Below are 15,522 nucleotides of genomic sequence, written 5' to 3'. Positions count from 1 at the left end.
GCACACTCATTTATTCTCTTGATCGGTGGCCATTATTTCACTCGCAACTGCAACGCATTTTTCGATGATGTAAACCGATGCACATGCGCCACTGGGTGGTCGGTTGGGCCGTATCGGTGTGGCATCGCAAGCGATATGTCTGCAACACGGAACGCGTAAACCGCTCCTTTTTCGCTATCCACACATCCACGTTGAAATCAACCACAACGACAACAGGGGTAGTGTCATCGCAGCTAATTCACGCAGAGTAGCCATGAACCTTAGGGGACTATGAAGCATTACATTTTTTACTTGCTTACGGGAGTATGAGCCATTTTTCGACATGCTGTTCTGTGCGTTGTATGCGTGATTAGAAAAAAAAATTTAAGCACTGTTCGTTTCAGTTTGCTGAGTGCTTGTAGCCTCTGCCTTACGGGGCTATGAGCCATTGAATTTTTTGCTTGCTTACGGGGGTATGACCTATTGATGATGGTAGTTTTTGTTCACGGAGAACAAAAGTACAGAGAACCCCAGCTATATACAGCTTCGCTGTAAAAATATAGTCCGCGGATAGCATACGCTGCTGTTAACATCTCAGCCAAGTGTTGCAGTTATGCGCGGCGTGGGGATCTCGCAAGCGAAGCACGGAGTCACCTTTCTCTCAAACGCTCTCTTTTCAAAAGGGACCTGCTCCTCACTCTCTTCTGGGCGCTTTGTTTAGTAATATAGCAGATTCCCATTCGGAGCTGCTATTCACCAGTAGCTGACATCAATCAAGTAGGGTGTTTGGATTGGATCAGTGCGCCCCTTCCTCCTGTTACTGTTTACATTTATTGCCGCAGCTAAACAGGCTGAAGTAAGCGAAAAATCTGCTTTCGAATTTCGATAAAAATCACGCATTTCCGTGAGAAGCTGACTGTCGTCTGCTCACGCTCGTCCGCGGCGTCCGCGTAGTATTTAAACTCTGACCACCCGGCTTATCGGTGTCATAGCCATCAGGCCTCGCTAATTTCGACAAGTTTTGAACACTCAACTAGCCTCTAACCACGCGAAACTCGGCCGGACTACACGCATGCTCGCCAGCGCGTGCTTACTCCTGGTCGCTCATGGTTAGACACCTTGACAGACTTCGCTCCGTACTGAGCTGCTGGCAGCGCTTCAAAATGCGCGAGTCTGATGTGCCTACTATCTGTCGGTCAAGCTGGTGCAGGGCAAAGCAAGTCCGCACCACGTAGCCCAGCCAGACTGGAGCATATGAGCGCGAGCGCGCACTCAAGCCCTATCGGACACAAAGCAAACGCTGCCCTTATGCACTACAGTTGCATGTAGCTGCGGTCTGCTACGTGGCATAGATGCAGCGGCCGCCGGAAGGTGCCGCGACGAGTCCGCTGACTGAGCGAACTGGGGCTCGCTGAGGACAAGCGCGTTTGGCGCGTCATAGCTAGGCGTCAAGATCGGAAGTAATGGCGTCTGCGCGACCAATCAAAATCATATTTGAACTGAGAGCCACGGTGACGTTCGGTAGGCAGAGTGTTGTGGGCCCACCCCGCTCCGCCGTAGCCTTCGCAGCGCTAGTCAAGACGCACACTGTGACGTCAGTGAACGTCAGCGAAGAGAGACCTGCGCTTTAGAAGCAGAACTTCATTGAAGTGGAAGTTTATTTCTTTGTTGTGAGTAAAGACAGAGGACACAAAGGAAATAGTTGTAGCCTTGCTAGCTTTCCACGCCCTATATGAAGCTTTGGGTTGCATGTAGTTCAGATTCTCCCACCAGGCGTCGCCACTCAGGTATGAATAGCATAGCGTCATACAATGACCGCACGAAGGCGCGAAATATCGAATGAAATAAAAAGTTGCAAAATAGTAGAAGATTACATATTTTGTGACGTTGCTAAATGGTAAAAAAAAACAATTTTCCATCTGTGGAGCACAGTACAATAATGAAAATAACATACTGCGTAAACATCATAAGAAGGAAGTTGTTAAAGACAAAGAACAAAACAGTTCACCGTACTGTGACTTCGGAGTTACTAAAATACAAGGCTACTGATATGCTGAGTTTCTGGTCGCTATACTGAAATTTGTGATTCACATGAAGGGATTTAGTGCCAGAGGCACTAAGTAATGTATTTTTTGTTTCCCATAATTGTTCCACAAGCTGCAAAACTCCCCATGGGCTCCATCTTTGAAAATCCTGGCACAGTGACGGATGAACAGTCCGGAGCTCCGCTGACTCTGGCGTCACCGATATACGGATAAACAAAACAAAATATAGAGATCATACTTTTTGAGCAAAACAGCAAGATAAGGATCTCGGCACGCATAGTCAGCAAATTGCAGAAAGTAATCTTTTCAATCAGCAGAAATTGCACAAAACAGCGCTAAGGGGAATAAGCAAAAGAACAGCGCTAAGCAGACAAGTGCGCAAATTTATTGCGGCAGTACCTGCATCCAGCAGGGATACGCGCGTTTATTTGCCTCCTCTTGCTCTTCTTTTTGTACATATGCTTCGCGGCAAGTCAACAGAATCAAAAAGAAAAAGAATTAAGACTTCCTAAAAAGCGCCCCGTGCGTAGGAGAGGATCTTTCTCTCAGATAGTTACGGTACGTATAGTTACAGGTGTGGCAAAAAAAAAAAGGAAAAGAAAGAAGAAATGACTGAAAAGGGCAGATATCACTCGGGCGAGAAAATAAAATACTCCCATAGAACAATACGGAATGTAGAATTAAGCTGAAGGGAAAATAGATGATAAGTCCGTTCTTTTTCATGGGAAAACTACGGGTGATATGCACATGTGCCAATGTAAGACAGGTAGAAAGCTATCAGTGCGTTGTCGTTTGCGAGCCCAAGGTATGCCACCAGATGATCACGTTAAACTTTCCTTCAACAATGTGCTTCGAAGGACAATCGGGCTACTCACACTAGGGTCAACCATGCGAAGGAAGTAAAAGGGAAGTGCGTTTCTTGCACCCGCGAAGCGCGGCATAACGAGTGAGGTGGGGCAAATGCGCGAACAACGAGATCTCTCAAATTAAATCTCTCTCAAAAGCTGTAGACAATCGTCACCTAAGCCTTCCCCTTCCAGAATATCCCACAATATGTTGCGGTCTACGTTGTCATAGGCTCCATATTGCTACACAGTGGCGTCATCTATGGGCAGTCGGCATGCTGGCTTGGGCGAGCGTTCTGTTTTGCATGGCAGGTGTACGTTCGGCGATAGTTTTGTGGTGTTTGTTTTCGCACTCGCGCGGTCTATTTAGCATGACGTGCGTCTTCTACGCGCTAAACGGTTCTGTGAACCGTAATGAAGTGGTTTAAATCGGTATGGCCGGACTTTCTGCTGGAATTGAGGCGGACGGAGCACGCAGCGCCATGTGTGCGCGCATATATTTGAGCCTACAATCAACCTCGGGAGTCAATTGTGTATTTCTGAATGTTCCATTCACTAATGTGACCTTATTGCAGTATTATCCTCTAGTTCTAAGCTGCGGTTTAGGAGAAATGAAACATACGCGACAATCGTAACAGCGTGGGTACCGTTCTGCTACGATAGGAGCTGTGCTGTTATACTTTGACAAGCGTTCAAACTGTTCGCTGCAGGTTACATTGCGTGACTATACTTGGTTAGATGGATGAGGTTTCCACCCATAAATCAAATAGAATAAAATAAAGCGACCGTTTGCGAACTGCGGGAGCGTCCTAAGCAGTGGTAGGTGCTGGATTACAGATATCTTTGTTCTATACAGCGCATGGTTCAAGCATACGTCATCAGCGGTTATATATCTAGAAACGTTATGCGGCGTGACTATACGAGGTCGTATTGCGGCGATAGCCCGTTTTCTTTTGCTTTTTCGAGAAAGAGGATGATAACCGAATTTATTTTTTCGGTTGTGTCAATTCCGTTCTCTACGACGCACTCACACGTATTACGCAAATGTTGTGCTCAAAAATAGCCATCGCATTCTTTTTATGCGATCCAGCTCGGATATTATGGCAGTATACAGGCCAAAAGGCAATGCCGAAGCACACAGCTTATATATGTATCGTGCTTGTTCACAAAACGCAGTGATGGTTGTGTTGAGCAGCGCCATCGGCCTCATGCAGGAAGGCTAGCGTAGACATATAGTAATTTCAAGCGTACTAGACTTGAAATGCGTGAGAACGATGCCGGTGTATCACGAGTATTCGATAGCGCGTGCCGCTTAGATGTTTCGTGGTTGCCTTAGGTTGGCCGTGCACGAGCATGCGGTCTTATGTTTTATGTTCTACTCCCTACGCCAAGCGATCAGACAGTGAGCTGATTTACCATTCAATGGTGGTAATACAGAGACACCGGCTTTCTTTGTTGAATTAAAACCGATATAAGAAAATAGTTCGCAACACATGCACACAACGTGACTGATTATGCGCGTATACACCGTGGCTGATTATGCCCGTCACATTTTTGCGCCCCCAAGGCATATATTTCTGCCTTCTGTAGTTATCGACGCACCGAAAGGCTTCTCTGACGACCTTATGTGAACGGACATGGCGTAAATTTTACAAAGCACGATCTAAAACATTCCGAAATCGTTCCGCAGCACGCGACAACAATACTTTCAAGCAGCGCCGCGCCGGATCGCCCAAGCCAGAGAGGAGGAACGGCTCTCCGCGCGCCCTATCCTCCTCGCCCGATGAAAAGGTCTATAATGAAACTCATGAATTTTGTATTATAAATTCCTTTTTCTATTTCTTTCTGATTTATGTTGAATTTCTTCCCTGGTCATATCAGTTATTTCTACTTAATTCTAATTATTCGACACACTTCATTAACTCAACTTGTAATTTACCTTTTCCTATGATATATCTGCAATAAAACTAATAAATTTTGTACTGTTCTAATCTTCTACAATTTCTTTCAGGTTTATTTTGAATTTCGTCCCCCGTCATCTCAGTAATTCCCAATTAATTCCTATTATTCCGCACACCTCAGTAGGTCATCTTGTAACTAAACTTCTGATGTGATATCTATAATGAAAGCTGAAAGTTTGTACTATAGTATTCTATTTCTTTCTTTCAAATTCATTTTGAATTTCCTCCCTGGTCGTCTCAGGAGGTGAACCGGAAGTGCTGCCTAAGAAACGAGTGTGTTACACGATGCTCACGCCACTATTGTTCACTAACAGTGATACATCATATAACCCAGTAATGTGACCCTAACGCATAGCTCTACAGCATGAATTTTGGATCTCAAGGAATACAGCAAAAAAAAAACAGGTTATTTTTTGCTCTTTGCAACAATAAATTAATCTTTAGGTAACAAGTTTGCGGAGAACATGATGCAGTGCTTTCAGCAGAAATATAGGCTTATCCCATATTGAGAGTGCGACTTTAATAAAAATAGTTCATCGCACAAACTTTTGCACAACAACTTGCGGTAAAGGAGTCTAGCCAGTCTCCAAAAAGCGCACGACAAAACTTCCTGCTAACCAGTCCGCTCAACTGTAAAGAAAAAAAAAAGAACAGAATGTGATGAAGGCCCCGTGCGATTGTTTGTATTAACATATTTACAGTGCCACGTTTCGCCATAGTTCGAGGGTCAACATTGACGCAAGAAACATCCAGGAATAGACATTTTCGTCTTCGAGCATCGAGCCAGCCGGAGCCGCGCGACGACATAGAGGCGACCGCAAAGGACACACCTGAGTCGGCGTTTCGGTGTGGATGCCCAAGCTTTCACTCAAGTTGCTTTATTCCAGCGCTTGCTCGCCTTGCGGGGATGCGTACAGTCACGATGCTTGAGCAGGGTAGAAACACTTGTTGAACAGGTTCTGGCCAGCCGTGATGTTGCTCATCTTGCAGTCGAAAGCGTCCTCAAACTCTCGCATGCTCATCACGGCGGGGTCGATGAGCTCCATCTCCATGACAGGTTTGCCCAGAAGCACAACTTGGGCGAAGTGCTGTTCCCTGATGCTGGTGCACAGTGTTCGCACGGCCGAGATGAAAAAAAGCTGATCCGGTGTCATGTGCGCGACGCCCTGGAGCGTCTCATCGTCTCTGCCGTCGACAAAGATCTGGTACGCCTCGTACGCCACCCGGAGCGCGAAGACGTCCGTGACGATGCTCGAGCAGTCGGGGTTTGTGTTCGGGTCCAGTCCTTTCTTCAGGTGATCCAGCAGACACTGAGTCTTGTCCTTGAAAGTGGTCTTTTGCTTATCATCCTTTAAGATTCCTTCGGGCGTGTGAAACATCTCGTTGATGAAGTCCCGTGCGACCATGGTTCCGAGACCTCCGAAGGTGAGACCCCAGGGCCCCGTAGTGTCGTAGTAAGGCGGCTGCATGGAGCCAGCCGGCACGATGAGCGTGTTGTCGCGAACGTCGTAGAAGCTGGTCTCGCGTGGAGAGCCTACGCGCCGCTCCAGGTCGACTATGCGGGAAGGGAAGATGAACTCTGCCAGCCTTCGGTGCATGTATGGCATCATCGGTTGTGGAGAGAGGTAACGCTGATATCGATTCCGCGAGGCGCTGATGTAGCGTTCAAAATACGATCCGTCTAGTCTTACATTTGCATAAAAGGCGTTCAGTATGGAAAAGTTCTTTATCCACTCCGGGTAGCTGACGATGTATTCCATTCTAGAGAATTTGGATTGCACATCCAGAGGGGCCCACTGAAACTCTCTGAGTACGACCTGAAAACCTGTGATGAGAGCAGTCACAGTCCGCGCGGCGTGCTCAAAATGGTCCCGAGACAACACTGTCTCAGCGAAGACGCGTCCCACAGCAAAAGGCATGACATTGTTGACGTCTCTGAGACAGCTTCTGTCGTACGGGAACCTTTCTTCCTTGAGCCTCGCCGTCATGAACGACTCTGTCAAGTTTCGGAAGCGAACGCCAGCGTGCCGCATAAAGTGGTGAACTACCCGCCACCCTACATAGCTCATCATACGCCGCAGTGTTTTCTGGTCTTCAAAAAGCATGGAGACGCTTTTAAGGTACCGCGCAGAGCGGACAAGGACGGGACTGTTCGGCCCAACATTTGAATTGCCTGAAGCCACAGTGTCTATAAACTGTTCCCAGTTCACACCTTTGCTGTTCAATTCAGCTTTCAACTCCCCTAAAGTCGTCCTCTTAAACCTTTTCTTGCGACATCCTTCGTTGCAACGGTGTGCCATGTTGACTTCAAATGCCATAATGGTTGTGGCCAGCTTCTCTATGTCCTGTCTTTGAGGTCGCACTTCTTTTATGACGTCAGCAATGTATGCTTTGTAACCGAGCAAAGTGTCGCTTTTATGTTCCGCAAAAGACAGGAGCGTACCCATTGGCACAACAAAACTGGAGCAGTCAATGGCAAACACTCTAGCATGAGTATTTTCGGGGTCCGGTAGCTTTTTCACAGCCACAACCGCGCCGACACCGGAATCGCGGATAAACTTCGCGAGGCTTACGTACGGACTTGAGAAAGCATTTAAAGGAGCACTTTCTGAGTAGGGCCACGAAGAGAGACCATACTCATTCAATATTCCTATTATTAGGTTTGTATTCTTTGGTTGCCTCTTTGGCTCTTCTAAGCACAGCCTGAAGAGTTCAGTAGCTTTCCTTACGGCCATTGATTCGCTAGCCCTTGCCTGATGGCTGAGTAGGGCGCTTTTCATTTCAGTGTACATGTTGTCAACATGGATGCGTTCGGCGCCAAGGACTATTTTGCGGTAGTTCTGAGGCCCCTCGTGTATCCAACTTTTGCATACGTAGTTGTAGATACTGTCGCAAGGCCTAGCACTTGCATTCAGCACGTAAAAGAGGTGAGTGCCAGCTGCACCGCACTGTACATCCCGACACACATGATCGTATTCCCTCACTTCAGGAGGTGCCGTAGTGCTGGCCATCGAGGCACGTCGTTCGAGATCGTACACGATGAGACCATGGGAGATGACGACGAGTATGAGAGCTGCCACGATATTTGCCACAAGCAGGCAGCAAGGAATCCGATTATTTCTGTGCTCGGCATCTCGATGCACTTCGTTGTTCAATACGGCGTACATTGAAGGATCGTTCCCCAACTTTTCGCTGCCTTTGTGCGGTTTCTCAGGTGGCGGTGGGGCTTTTGGCTGTGGCGGCTTCGGAGGTGGCCGATTTGGCCTGAGTCCACCTGGAGGCACGGGTGGGTGCTTAGGTGGTGGTAATGAGGGCGCTGTCTTTGCTGCTGTCGGACCCGCCGTTAATGCCGACGTTGGTCCCGACGTTGGACCAGATGAGGGGCCCGAAGTTGGGCCAGACGTTGGTCCCGATGTCGAGCCAGACGGGCCTGACGAAGCACTGGTTGGTGAAGTAAAACTGGATTTGCCCTCTCCTTCAGGCTTCTTACCCTCCGTCAACGGTGCTTGTTGCTTGGGCAGGAGTGGTTGCTTCTCTTCATCTTTTTGAGCTGCAGTTTCTGCTGACGACGAACCGGACTCACTGCTTTCGGAGTCACTGCCAGAGCTAGAACCGGACGAGGATTCGGACGAAGAGGACGCTGTCACTTCTCCAGGTGGCTTTTGCGACGGCTGCCCCGGGGCAGCCGTCTGTGCCGGCGCTGCAGGCGCTGGAGCGACTGCTGCTTTTGCCGCCTTATCCTGCGGTTCCGTCTTGGTCGTTCGAGTAGTCGTGGCAGTTGTGGTACCAGTCGTGCTGCTGCTAGTGCCGCTGGTACTGGTGCTGCCACTCGTGCTACTAGAACCAGTTGAACTAGTGGAACTGGTTGTACCGCTGCTGCTAGTGCCCGTGCTGCTAGAGCCACTAGTCGACGTCTCGCTCTCCGAGCCCTCCGACGAGGAGCCAGTAGTGGTGCCCGTGGTGGTAGCCGAACGACTCTCCTTCTTGCCTTCTGAGGATGCTGGTGGTGGTGGCGGCGGCTTCTCTTCAATCGGTACGAAAGGTAGTGGCTCCGGTTGTGGCTGTGACGGAGCTGCTTCAGGCTGACGTTGCTCTTCCTCTCCGCGCTCGTCCAGAGGCACCAGCGCCGTAGACATAGGCGCGGCAGCAGCCTTGGGCGCCTCTTCAGAGCTCCAGCCGCCCTCCAATTGATCTTTCGCGATGTCCATGTTGTCCCCCGCCACAGGGGGCATGGGCGTAAGCATGTCTTCCTTCTCGGACTTCTCGGGCCCTGGGTCGCCGTAGTCGACGCTGCCGATGCTCTTGCGCGGATGCTCGCCGAGCGGTGGCTGGCTGCCCAGCTCACCCTCGTTGACGCTGATGGACGGTCTCCGGATGTCGCCATACTCGACCAGCGGTTGCTCCAGCGGCTCGCGGCTCTTGTGCTCTGTCTGGCTGCTCAGTGCGCTCGTTGAACCGAGCGACGTGGGCGGAGGCTCGAGCCGGGGCTCGCTCTGGCTCTTATCGTCGAGCGCCACGAGTGGCGTCCGCTGCGGCTGCTCCCCGTGTTGATCCGAACTCATGACGAACCACGACGAAGGGCCGCTGGCTCTACAGATTCTTCAGCTCGGCCGCTTGCCGGGCCGGCGCCTGGCCAGGCGCTCGTCTGAAGGACACATGGGCCGCCGCGCACGGGGACGGACAGTATCCTGCCTTCACTGATGCGGCGCTGTCAGCGATCACCCGCTAAGTGCACTGGGCACAATTTACTTTTTTCCGGCGCGGTTCCATCTTGAAAGAGGCGAAAAAAGGCTTGCTTGGAGCGAGCTCTCGAGCTAGGCTCAACGGGTGGCGCGCAGCGATCTGCGCTCCCTCTGCTTCTTTTCGTCTTCATCGACTTTTGGTAATGTTGGGAAGATGCAGGTCAACATGTGATCTACTGGCACGTACCCACTCTGGGGGACTGGCCAAGAATCGGGTAGGTTACAAAAAGCAAAGCATGAAATAACAGGTCAACATTTCATAATAGGTAAGTTAGTGTCGAAAGATAGAGATTGGACAGCCTGCTTGATATTATGAAACTGAAAATTCTGCCATTACCATGCAAATAAAACAATACGAATTGAATATTGGTTGAAGAAACGGAGGCTTAATATTTTGTATTCTGAGTTTAAATCTCATCAATCCTAAAAAAAATTCTTGGATGGCAGCGCTAACATCCTGTCACTATGCCCATGTCCAGAGACACTTGGAAATAGCGCGTTTTGAACAGTTAAATCTGATACAAGGCGGAGTGGCATGTTTAAGCTTTGTTTCTTTAACCTTGTAAATCATTGACAAGAAATAAAAAAAATCTATGGCTTCATTTTTTCGATATATATAACAAATCGGTGAGGGTACCAGACCACCCTTGTATAAATAAAAATTTAGAGAAGGTATGCGACAGTGAAGCCTACTATTAATTACTCCAATTTTTCTTGATTGGCATAGATTATACTTCCAGGGGTAAAATAAGTGTTTAAAATCCGAGGAATTGGTTGTAGATGGCACAGATAATTCTCTCAGCATCATTTGCCTGAGAAATCTTGCAGCTATGATCAAGGCTGCTGTAGGGAGAATTTGAATGGCTGGGCCAGGTTATCGCACTTTCGCCAATGAATCAGCCGTTTCATTTAGAGCTAGGCCGGTTTTGCCCAGGTACCCAGACTAAATGGATATTGCTTAAGTGTGGAGGTACTAAGGATTTAAAGACTCGCAAAACCTGCGATTCATTTGGACAAAGAGTCATTTAGAATGGCTACCTTATCTATTGTTGGGCTTAATTTACGAAGGGCCAGCACTAGTAATTCATTGGCAATACAGTAGGATCATATAGCGAATAGAAATCGCTTAAGCGGAATTTAAAAAAGCCTCCATATTGCAGTTCTTTTTTAATTTGTATAATGCCAGCAAACTCTCATTAATCGGTACCAAAATTGTCGCTGCTCTCAGTATACAGAAAAAAAAATTCTGGCAGAACCCATCTCGCGATGACTGTCGACGGTAACGCCTCGGCATTGAATCAGTATAGCGACATGGGGAATTTGCCACCGTCAAAACGAGGTATGTATGAGACGTGTAAAGTAGCGGGATTCTTCTTTCGTGCATCACTAAGAACACTCGCGCCCTCTAGCGCCACCACCACGAAGCCTGCGCGTGGTTTCCGAAATGCATGGCGCCTGAGAAACGTGTCACACGTAAACCGTGCTCCTCTCTCACGCATCTTTCTGGACATGCTGCGCCATCAAGTGGTACAGCCTAGAAGTCCGCGCGTGGCCTCGGAGACCAGTGTCTGCCAACGCTGAGTCGTTCACTCACTTGCCTCACACTCAGAAGCACATACTCAGTAACCCAAGTTGCGAAAGGTTAATTGAAGAGCGACACAAATCTAGTGCACTCACGGCGCAGCTCGTTAAAGCGTTGGTATGAAAGGCGTTCATTAAAAAGTGGCACATACCCAGTGCATTTGTGGCGCAGCTTATAAGAGAGAGAGAGAGAGAGAAAGAGAGAGAGGGAAACACGCTTTAATGGTGTGCTGGAGATGTTAGCCTGGCAGCGCCTTCGTGGCGCACAACGCACCGGTGGTGCTTTGCCATGGGGCGAAAACGTGCCGTAGGGCCAAGCTCGAGTCCCGTTGAAGGTGCAGTGACGCCTTCAGAATATAACAGAATGGTTTGCAGCAATTCCTGGGAATCACCCCATGGCTTGACATACAGGTCGTGGCATTCATATCAATCATTTCATGATATGCATAATATGACATGTCATTAACGCCACACATGAATGCCCTGACAAGCATATACAGAATCATAATCATCATCAGCCTGTTTTCACGTCCACTGCAGTTACAAGTACCCCTGTCTTGCGCTGGCCAATGCCAATTTGCGCCTGCAAATTTCTGAGTTGCATTATCCCACTTAGTTTTCTGCCGTACTCGGCTCCGCTTCCCTTCCCTTGGCACCCATTCGTTAACTATAATGGTCCGACAGTTATCTACCCTACACGTCACATAGCCCGCCCAGCTCCATTTTTTTTCTTACACTCTTCGTTTCAACGACAGTGGTAAGCTACCCGTCAGGATTTGGTAAGGCCTGACGTATGCACTTCCCTCACCAGAGCAGGATTGGCCACCCTGGTGCAGTACTTGGCCACAACCTCCTATGAACACAACAATCAAACCCTGGCCCTCAGTCCCCAGCAGCTGCGAAGCAACTGACCACGGCGGCGGTCAGACCTGCGACGCAGCAGAGGGTGCTAAGAATCACTGGCTCCGGACAGGCCGCCATTGGAATATGAACCTGGCAACGTTTAACGCTAGAACGTTATCTAGTGAGGCGAGTCTAGCAGTGCTATTGCAGGAATTAGAGGGCAGTAAATGGGATATAATAGGGCTCAGTGAAGTTAGGAGGCCAAAAGAAGCATATACAGTGCTAAATAGCGGGCACGTCCTGTGCTACCGGGGCTTAGCGGATAGAAGAGAACTAGGAGTCGGATTCCTGGTTAATAAGAATATAGCTGGTAACATACAGGAATTCTATAGCATTAACGAGAGGGTGGCAGGTCTTGTTGTGAAACTTAATAAGAGGTACAAAATGAAGATTGTACAGGTCTACGCCCCTACATCCAGTCATGATGACCAGGAAGTCGAAAGCTTCTACGAAGACGTGGAATCGGCGGTGGGTAGAGTGAAAACTAAATACACTATACTAATGGGCGACTTTAATGCCAAGGTAGGCAAGAAGCAGGCTGGAGACAAGGCAGTGGGGGAATATGGCATAGGCACTAGGAATAGCAGGGGAGAGTTATTAGTAGAGTTTGCGGAACAGAATAATATGCGGATAATGAATACCTTCTTCCGCAAGCGGTATAGCCGAAAGTGGACGTGGAGGAGCCCGAACGGCGAGACTAGAAATGAAATAGACTTCATACTCTGCGCTAACCCTGGTATCATACAAGATGTGGACGTGCTCGGCAAGGTGCGCTGCAGTGACCACAGGATGGTAAGAACTCGAATTAGCCTAGACCTGAGGAGGGAACGGAAGAAACTGGTACATAAGAAGCCGATCAATGAGTTAGCGGTAAGAAAGAAAATAGAGGAATTCCAGATCAAGCTACAGAACAGGTATTCAGCTTTAACTCAGGAAGAGGACCTTAGTGTTGAAGCAATGAACGACAATCTTGTGGGCATCATTAAAGAGTGTGCAATGGAAGTCGGTGGTAACTCCGTTAGGCAGGATACCAGCAAACTATCCCAGGAGACGAAAGATCTGATCAAGAAACGCCAATGTATGAAAGCAACTAACCCTACAGCTAGAATAGAACTGGCAGAACTTTCGAAGTTAATCAATAAGCGTAAGACAGCTGACATAAGGAAGTATAATATGGATAGAATTGAACATGCTCTCAGGAGCGGAGGAAGCCTAAAAACAGAGAAAAAGAAACTAGGAATTGGCAAGAATCAGATGTATGCGTTAAGAGACAAAGCCGGCAATATCATTACTAATATGGATGAGATAGTTCAAGTGGCTGAGGAGTTCTATAGAGATTTATACAGTACCAGTGGCACCCACGGCGATAATGGAAGAGAAAATAGTCTAGAGGAATTCCAAATCCCGAAGGTAACGCCGGAAGAAGTAAAGAAAGCCTTAGGAGATATGCAAAGCGGGAAGGCAGCTGGGGAGGATCAGGTAACAGCAGATTTGTTGAAGGATGGTGGACAGATTGTTCTAGAGAAACTGGCCACCCTGTATACGCAATGCCTCATGACCTCGAGCGTACCGGAATCTTGGAAGAACGCTAACATAATCCTAATCCATAAGAAAGGGGACGCCAAAGACTTGAAAAATTATAGACCGATCAGCTTACTGTCTGTTGCCTACAAAGTATTTACTAAGGTAATTGCAAATAGAATCAGAAACACCTTAGACTTCTGTCAACCAAAGGACCAGGCAGGATTCCGTAAAGGCTACTCAAGATTAGACCATATTCACACTATCAATCAAGTGATAGAGAAATGTGCAGAATATAAGCAACCGCTATATATAGCTTTCATTGATTACGAGAAAGCGTTTGATTCAGTCGAAACCTCAGCAGTCATGGAGGCATTACGGAATCAGGGTGTAGATGAGCCATATGTAAAAATACTGGAAGATATCTATAGCGGCTCCACAGCCACCATAGTCCTCCATAAAGCAAGCAACAAAATCCCAATAAAGAAAGGCGTCAGGCAGGGAGATACGATATCTCCAATGCTATTCACAGCGTGTTTACAGGAGGTATTCAGAGACCTGGATTGGGAAGAATTGGGGATAAAAGTTAATGGAGAATACCTTAGTAACTTGCGATTCGCTGATGATATTGCCTTGCTTAGTAACTCAGGGGACCAATTGCAATGCATGCTCACTGACCTGGAGAGGCAAAGCAGAAGAGTGGGTCTAAAAATTAATATGCAGAAAACTAAAGTAATGCTTAACAATCTCGGGAGAGAACAGCAATTTACAATAGGCAGCGAGGCACTGGAAGTCGTAAGGGAATACATCTACTTAGGGCAGGTAGTGACGGCGGATCCGGATCATGAGACGGAAATAATCAGAAGAATAAGAATGGGCTGGAGTGCGTTTGGCAGGCATTCCCAAATCATGAACAGCAGGTTGCCGTTATCCCTCAAGAGAAAAGTATATAATAGCTGTGTCTTACCAGTACTCACCTACGGGGCAGAAACCTGGAGGCTTACGAAAAGGGTTCTACTCAAATTGAGGACGACACAACGAGCTATGGAAAGAAGAATGATAGGTGTAACGTTAAGGGATAAGAAAAGAGCAGATTGGGTGAGGGAACAAACGCGAGTTAATGACATCTTAGTTGAAATCAAGAAAAAGAAATGGGCATGGGCAGGACATGTAATGAGGAGGGAAGATAACCGATGGTCATTAAGGGTTACGGACTGGATCCCAAGGGAAGGGAAGCGTAGCAGGGGGCGGCAGAAAGTTAGGTGGGCGGATGAGATTAAGAAGTTTGCAGGGACGACGTGGGCACAATTAGTACATGACCGGGGTTGTTGGAGAAACATGGGAGAGGCCTTTGCCCTGCAGTGGGCGTAACCAGGCTGATGATGATGATGATGATGATGATGATGATGATGACGTATGCACTCCAACCAATTTTTATTCTTCTGTAAGTTTTCTTCGCGTGACCAGGGTGTTCTGTGAGTAATTCACTTAGATAAACGTACTCCTCTACATACTCTAGAGGCCGACTGGCTAGCTTGAATTCTTTTTCCCTTGCCAGGTTATTGAACATTATCTTTGTCATGTGCATATTATTGATCCCCAATCTTAAACTTCTTCGGTTAAGGCCCTCAATCATTTGTTGTAGTTTGTCCGTTGTAATTCGTCCGTTGTCCGTTGTAACACGTTGTAATTCGTGTTGCTGAACAGGACAATGTCATCTGCAAACAGAATGTTCGTCAGATATTCGCCGTTCATCCTCCCTCCTAAGCCTTCCCAGTCTAAAAGCTTGAACACTTCTAAGCCTCCAGTGAATAGCATCGGATAGGCTGTGTCTCCTTGTCTGAACCCTTTCTTGATAGACAACTTTCTTGTTTTCTTGTGGAGAAACGAGGTAGCTATGAAATCTTTGTAGATATTTCCAAAGATATTATTCGCGGATGCCTCC

This window comes from Dermacentor variabilis, chromosome 5, assembly GCF_050947875.1.
Source record: "Dermacentor variabilis isolate Ectoservices chromosome 5, ASM5094787v1, whole genome shotgun sequence".
NCBI lineage: Eukaryota > Metazoa > Arthropoda > Arachnida > Ixodida > Ixodidae > Dermacentor > Dermacentor variabilis.
This window is presented reverse-complemented; position numbering follows the sequence as displayed.